General features: G+C 45.1%; 1 non-coding gene across 1 annotated transcript; it reads right to left on the bottom strand.

Moving 5' to 3' along the window:
- Window positions 1-783: 783 nt before the first annotated feature.
- Window positions 784-855, bottom strand: trnae-uuc (transfer RNA glutamic acid (anticodon UUC)). The gene has a single exon. It is a non-coding gene; the product is annotated as a tRNA-Glu (tRNA).
- Window positions 856-7,069: the final 6,214 nt, after the last annotated feature.

Here is a 7,069-nt window from a genome sequence, read left to right as displayed (position 1 = left end):
AAATACTGCAGATGCTGGAAATCTGAAACATAAACAGAAAATGCTTGAAATAGTCAGCACGTCTGGCAGCATCTGTGGAGAAAGAAACAAAGTTAATGTGAGCTAAGGAAACAGATCTGAACTGTTAACTGTTTCTCTCTGCACAGATGCTGCCAGACCAGCTGAGCATTTTCAGCATTTTCTGACTTTATTACAGCAACACAGGTGTTGGGAGGCTCAGCCTGGCTACACAATGTTACAAGGACGCTGAGTAACACCATCGACAACGGGACAGAGAGAAAAACACAGAGAAAACCAATAGACTGTGAGGAAGCAAAAGTGAGGAACAGAGAGAGAGACAACGAGACTGAGATGGAGAAACAAGGCATTTGTATGATTGTATTCTCCCTGTTGTCTAAAGGTATTTCCTGTTTAGTAAATATGTTTTCTGTTGTGTAAAGATGTACCCTGTTGTTGTGCAAAGGTTTTCCCTGTTATTGTTTTATTTTCTGTTACTGACCGTCTCCTCACTGTGACCATTTGTCCTGGTTTTATTGTGGCCAACATCACCATCTGGTGGTGGAGAGGAGGCTCTGCAGGAAGGGGTTGACAAAGTGGGAGAGACTCGGCTGGTCCGTGTTTGCAGCTTGTGTTCGTGTGAGCAAAAGTGATTTGTTACTGATTGATGTGTTCACTGGAAGGAAGAAGCTGATTGCAATTGAGTGCCTTTGGAAGCATCTTGTTATTGTGGGTAAATACTTGATGCTTCAAAAGTGAACTGTTTGTATTGCTACCAAACATAAATAGCAAAGAACGGTTTCGATCCATTGACCTCTGGGTTGAAGGCCCAGCACGCTTCCGCTGCGCCACTCTGCTAACTACTATTTTCAATTTTAGCTGCCCGTTAGTGAAATATGTTGATTTCCCCAATGTTTTTCCAAAAATAGGATTGTCGTCGGATTTCTCAAGAATCCCGGACTCAGCAACACACGTGCTGACAGACTCACCCTCACTGCACAATGACACAAGGACACTGAGTAACAGCACTGACAATGAGGCAGGCAGAGAAAGACACACAGAAAACCAGGAAGAGATTATCAGCACCCAGAAAGGAACAGACAGAGAAAGGTACTGAGCAAACCAGCAAGTAACAGCGAAAGACTGATGAACACCACTTGGAGGGAGCACTGAGGGTGGCAAGGGTGCAGAATGTAGTCTGGCTGGGGTATTTCAATGTCCATCACCATGAGTGGCTCGGTAGCACCACTACTGACCATGCTGGCCGAGTCCTAAAGGACATAGCTGCTCGATTGGGTCTGCAGTAGGTGGTGAGGGAACGAACAAGAGGGAAAAATATACTTGACCTCATCCTCACCAATCTGCCTGCCGCAGATGCATCTGTCCATGACAGTATTGGCAGAAGTGACCACTGCACAGTCCTTGTGGAGATGATGTCCCGTCTTCACATTGAGGATACCCTCCATCGTGTTGTGTGCCACTACCACTGTGCTTAATGGGATAGATTTTGAACAGATCTAACAATGTATAACTGGGCATCCATGAGGTGCTGTGGACCATTACCAGCAGCAGAATTGTAGTCAACCACATTCTATAACCTCATGGCCCGGCATATTCCCCCACTCTAACATTACCAACAAGCTGGGGACCAACCCTAATTCAATGAAGAGTGCAGGAGGGCATGCCAGGAGCAGCACCAGGCATACCTTGAAATGAGGCGTCAGCCTGATGAAGCTACAGCCCAGGACTACTTTCATGCCAAACAGCAGAAGCAGCATATAATAGACAGGGCTAAGTGATCCCACAACCAACGGATCAGATCTACACCCTGCCACATCCAATGATGAATGGTGGTGGACAATTAAACAACCAACAGGAGGAGGTGGCTCCACTATTATCCCCAACCTCAATGATGGGGGAGCCCAGCACATCAGTGCAAAAGACAAGGATGAAGAATTTGAAACAATCTTCAGCCAGAAGTGCCGGGTTGAAGATCCATCTCGGCCTCCTTCTGAAGTCCCCAGCATCACAGATGCCAGTCTTCAGCCAATTCGATTCACTCAACTTGATATCAAGAAACGACTGAAGGCACTGGATACAGCAAAGGCTACGGGCCCTGACAATATTCCAGCAATGGTACTGAAGACCTGTGCTCCAGAACTTGCCGCGCCCCTAGCCAATCTGTTCCAGTACAGCTACAACACTGGCATCCACCCGGCAATGTGGAAAATTGCCCAGGTATGTCCTGTACACAAATAGCAGGACAAATCCAACCCAGCCAATTGCTGCCGCATCAGTCTACTCTCAATCATCAGTATAGTGATGGAAGATGTCATCGACTGTGCTATCAAGTGGCACTTGCTTTGCAATAACCTGTTCAATGACGCTCAATTGGGTTCCGCAAGGGCCATTCAGATCCTGACGTCATTACATCCTTTGTTCAAACAAGGACAAAAGAGCTGAACTCAAGAGGTGAGGTGAGAGTGTCTGCCCTTGACATCAAGGTAGCATTTGACTGAGTATGGCATCAAGGAGCCAGAGCAAAACTGGAGTCAATGGGAATCAAGAGGAAAACTCTGCACTGGTTGGAATCGTACCTGGCACAAAGGAAAATGGTTGTGATTGTTGGAGGTCAATCATCTCAGCTTCAGGACATTACTGCTGGAGTTCCTCAGGGTAGTATCCTCGGCTCAACCTTCTTCACTACTTCATCAGTGACCTTCCTTCAATCATAAGGTCAGAAGTGGGGATGTTCACTGATGATTGCAAAATTTAGCACCATTCGCGACTCCTCAGATACTGAAGCAGTCCATGTAGAAATGCAGCAAGACCTGGACAATATCCAGGCTTGGGCTGATAAGTGGCAAGTAACATTCGCGCCACACAAGTGCCAGGCAATGACCATCTCGAACAAGAGAGAATCTAACGATCTCCCATTGACATTCAATGGCATTACGATCGCTGAATCCCCCACTATCAACTTCCTGGGGGTTCCCATTGACCAGAAACTGAACTGGAGTAGCCTTATAAATAGTGTGACTACATGAGCTGGTCAGAAGGTACGAAGCATGCGGTGAGTAACTCACCTCCTGACTCCCCAAAGCCTGTCCACCATTTACAAGGCACAAGTCTGGAGTGTGATGGAATACTATCCACTTGCCCAGATGGGTGCAGCTCCAACAACATTCAAGAAGCTCGACACCATCCAGGACAAAGCAACATGCTTGATTGGCACCCCGTCCACAACATTCACTCCCTTCACCACTGACGTACAGTGGCAGCAGTGTGTACCATCTACAAGATGCACTGCAACAATGCACCAAGGCTACTCAGGCAGCACCTTCCAAACCTGCATCCTCTACTGCCTAGAAGGACAAGGGCAGCAGATGCATGGGAATACCACCACCTGAAAGTTCTCCTCCAAGCTACACATCATCCTGACTTGGAACTATATCGCCATTCCTTCACTGTCGCTGGGTCAAAATCCTGGAACTCCCTTCCTAATAGCACTGTGGGTGTACCTCCCCCACATGGACTGCAGTGGTTCAAGAAGGAAGCTCACCACCACCTTCTCATGGGCAATTAGGGATGGACAATAAATGCTGGCCTGGATGGCGACGTCCACATCCCATGAAACAAATAATTAAATACAATAACAGCTCATCTCAATTCCTAGTATTTCTAAATCACACCAGTCCAACAGAAGTGGAACAATTATTGCATGTTGTGATTGACGGTCTGGTCTGTAAACTGCACTGTATCACAGATTGCTGACATTTGCTAACTGGAAATGAGAACTGCAAAATCGGGACAGTAGTTCACATAGTCTGTCAGTGTGAAAGAATCAGGCAATGTGAGGTAATAGAATTTGTCTGTAAATGTTACACACATATTGCTTTATATTTTTATATTGAAAATAAAAGTAATCATTTCGTGAAAATAGTGACATGTTGTCCAAACTTTGGTAGCCAATTGTTTTCGTCTTGCACTCAGCAGGGCAATCCACAAGAATACCAATTTAAAGGAAAACAACAACTTTCTTCTGTATGAGAAGAGAGTGCTGATTGGTGGGCAAGTGAACTCTGATTGGTCAAGGCATTGCCCTGTGGAATGAGCCAGTCAATGGCTGTCACTTATTTTGTTTAGCTGAAACTGGCACAATGTGTGTGCATGTTCTTTCTGTCTGCAAAGAACAGGGCCCTATGTATTAATATATGTAGCTTACAGTCCACACCAATGCACCACACTGCGAGCCCGACTGACAGTCTTAAATTGGTTGTCAGTGTAATTCTTAGCACACTGAGAATTATTTAGCAAATGTTGTCCTATTGTGGAATCACATCTCATGTTGGATACTGTGTTTTGGGTTTTGCAAGCACGGGTTGGTTGGGTAGGGCCCATTGCGAACAGCTGAAGGGACATGTTATTTGATACAATCCGCCAGTTTTGGGATGTACGGTCTAGAAACCTAGCATCACACTGGTATTGAAATTCATATATCACGTTACTTATTTGTGTGATAGGCAGGACATCTCTTTTGCTTGACAGCAGCATCCTGTTAGTGGTGAACACCACACTTGTTGCTCCTGCATAGTAACAGCAGGAAACAGCGAGCTTCACCTGTTACTCAAATACTGGGGATATATTACCCTTCCAGGGTAATTTGAGGGAGACTGGGCACTTTTCAGGGCTCAAAATGACGTCCTTCAGCCCGTTTATAAGTTTGTGTGATATACAGATAGAAATGATCTGATCAGTGTAGCCATTGTAATGCAGGATGTCTTTGATTCGCCCTATTTCAGCATCAAGCTTGCATGGTGAGCAAATGGCTCAGCCCTATTTATGAGGTTGCCGAAAAGACCAATCTTCTAGCGCGTGGATCTGTAATAATCCCAACGCGTGCATTGACCAGTGAAGGTAGGTTTGCGGTAGACCGTGGTAGAAAACCCCTTAGCAGATTTCTCAACTAGTACATCAAGGAAAGGGAGCTCATTTGACTGCTCCATTCCAAAGGTGAATTTGAGTCTAGGATGGAGCCCATGAAGACGTGCAAGGAAATTATTTCATGCAGCTGCGGATTCAAATATAGCAAATGTATCATCGACATATTGGAAATATGCAAGAGGTCGGAGGTTAGGTGTCATTCCCTTAAAAACAGGTTTGTCATGGAATCCAACAAAGATGTTTGTGAGAGCTGGGCCGAGAGGGGATCCCATGGCAACACCAGCGATACATGGTGTCAATAAAACTGAACTCAACTGTGCAAGTTGCCGAGTTCATAAGTTCAATGAATACGGATTCACACAATGGTGACGGGTCTAGATCGCCATGATATAGCACTGCAGTGCAAATATCTATGGCTTCCTGAAGTGGTACATTGGTGAATAGGCTAGCAATGTCAAATGACACATGGACACGGCATTGCTATCGATATGCAAGTCCTGTATGGTCTTCACAAATGTGAAGGAATCCTTCACTGTGTATGTGGAGAACTAGCTCAAAAGCTGGTTGTAACAATTTGCCCAACCATTTGGCAAATTCATTTCAGGATACTATTTACATTACTTCAAATAAAGAAAACACAACGACACAAAGAACTGAGCACAACGCTGAAAGTTTCACAGCAAATAGTCAAATAGGAAAAGGATGAAATACAGAAAGAAAAAGCCTAAAATACTGAAAACACTCAGCCAGTCCAGAAACAACTGTGGAGAAGAGAAGCTCGGGTTAGTGGTCCAGTTCTGTGATCCTTCTATAGACCTGAAACATTGCTCCTCCCTTCCTCTCTCCACAGATACTGCTGGAACTGCTGAGTGTTTCCAGAATCTTCTGTTATTATTCAGGTTTCCAGTGTGTGCAGCAATTCTCTTTTTGAAAATAAAATATTCCCTGAGAGGAATGGAACTTTACATAAAAAATAGGAGTGGGCCATTCGGCCCATCGAAATAGCTCTGCCATTCAATAAGGTCACAGCTGATCTCCTACATCAACTCCATCTTACCACACTAGCATAGATCCCTTCATTCCCTTCGTATCCAAAAACCTATCGATCTCTCTCTTGGATATACCCAATGATTGAGCATCCACATCTCGAGAGTCACAGATAGATACAGCACTGAAAAAGGCCCTTGGGACCACCGAGCCTGTGCCGACCAACAACGACCCATTTATACTAATCCTACATTCATCCCATATTCCCTACCACGTTCCCACCATTCTCCTACCACCTATCTACACTAGGGGCAATTTACAATGGTCAATTTACCTATCAACCTGCAAGTCTTTGGCTGTGGGAGGAAACTGGAGCACCCGGCGGAAACCCACGTGGTCACAGAGAGAACTTGAAAACTCTGCACAGGCAGTACCCTGAACAGAACCGAGGTCACAGGAGCTGTGAGGCTGCGGTGCTAACCACTGTGCGTCGAGAATTCCAAAGATTCACAATAGTTTGAGTGAAAATAAATTCTCCTCTTCTCAGTCCTAAATGATTGAGCCATTTATACTGAGACTGTGATCCCTAGTTCGAGATTCCCCAGCCAGAGGAAACATCCTCCCAGCATTTACCCTGTTAAATCCCTTAAGATTTTTAGGTGCCAGTAAGATTACCTCTCACTCTTCTAAATTCTGAGGAATATCGGCCTCGTCCACTCAATCTCTTCTCATAGGTCAATCCCCTCATCCCAGGAAGCAAACGAGTGACACTTTGCTACACTTCCTTTAAGGCAAGTATATCCTTCCTTAGATAAGGGGACCAAAACTGTACACAGTGCTCCAGGTGTGATCTCACCGATGCTCTGTCTAATTGCAGTCAAACTTCTTTATTCTTATAAAAACTCTTAACAATGTTGAACACAACTTTCAACTGCCCCATTAACACCTCTGCTCTAAGAAGAAGGACCCCAGCTTCACACACCCCAGACCCCTATTCTTTCCACATTAGCTGAATTCCTGCATCTCTGATACATTCTAGTAAATCTCCTCTGCACCCTCTCTAAGGCCTTGACATTCCTGCTAAAGTGTGGAGCATGGAATTAGACACAATGCTCTAGCTGAGGCCGATAACCAGTGAGAT

The sequence above is a fragment of the Heterodontus francisci genome, unplaced genomic scaffold (genome assembly GCF_036365525.1).
Source record: "Heterodontus francisci isolate sHetFra1 unplaced genomic scaffold, sHetFra1.hap1 HAP1_SCAFFOLD_59, whole genome shotgun sequence".
NCBI classification, from domain to species: Eukaryota; Metazoa; Chordata; class Chondrichthyes; order Heterodontiformes; family Heterodontidae; genus Heterodontus; species Heterodontus francisci.
The sequence above is the reverse complement of the archived record's forward strand: the minus strand, read 5'-3'. Positions and strand labels throughout refer to the sequence as shown.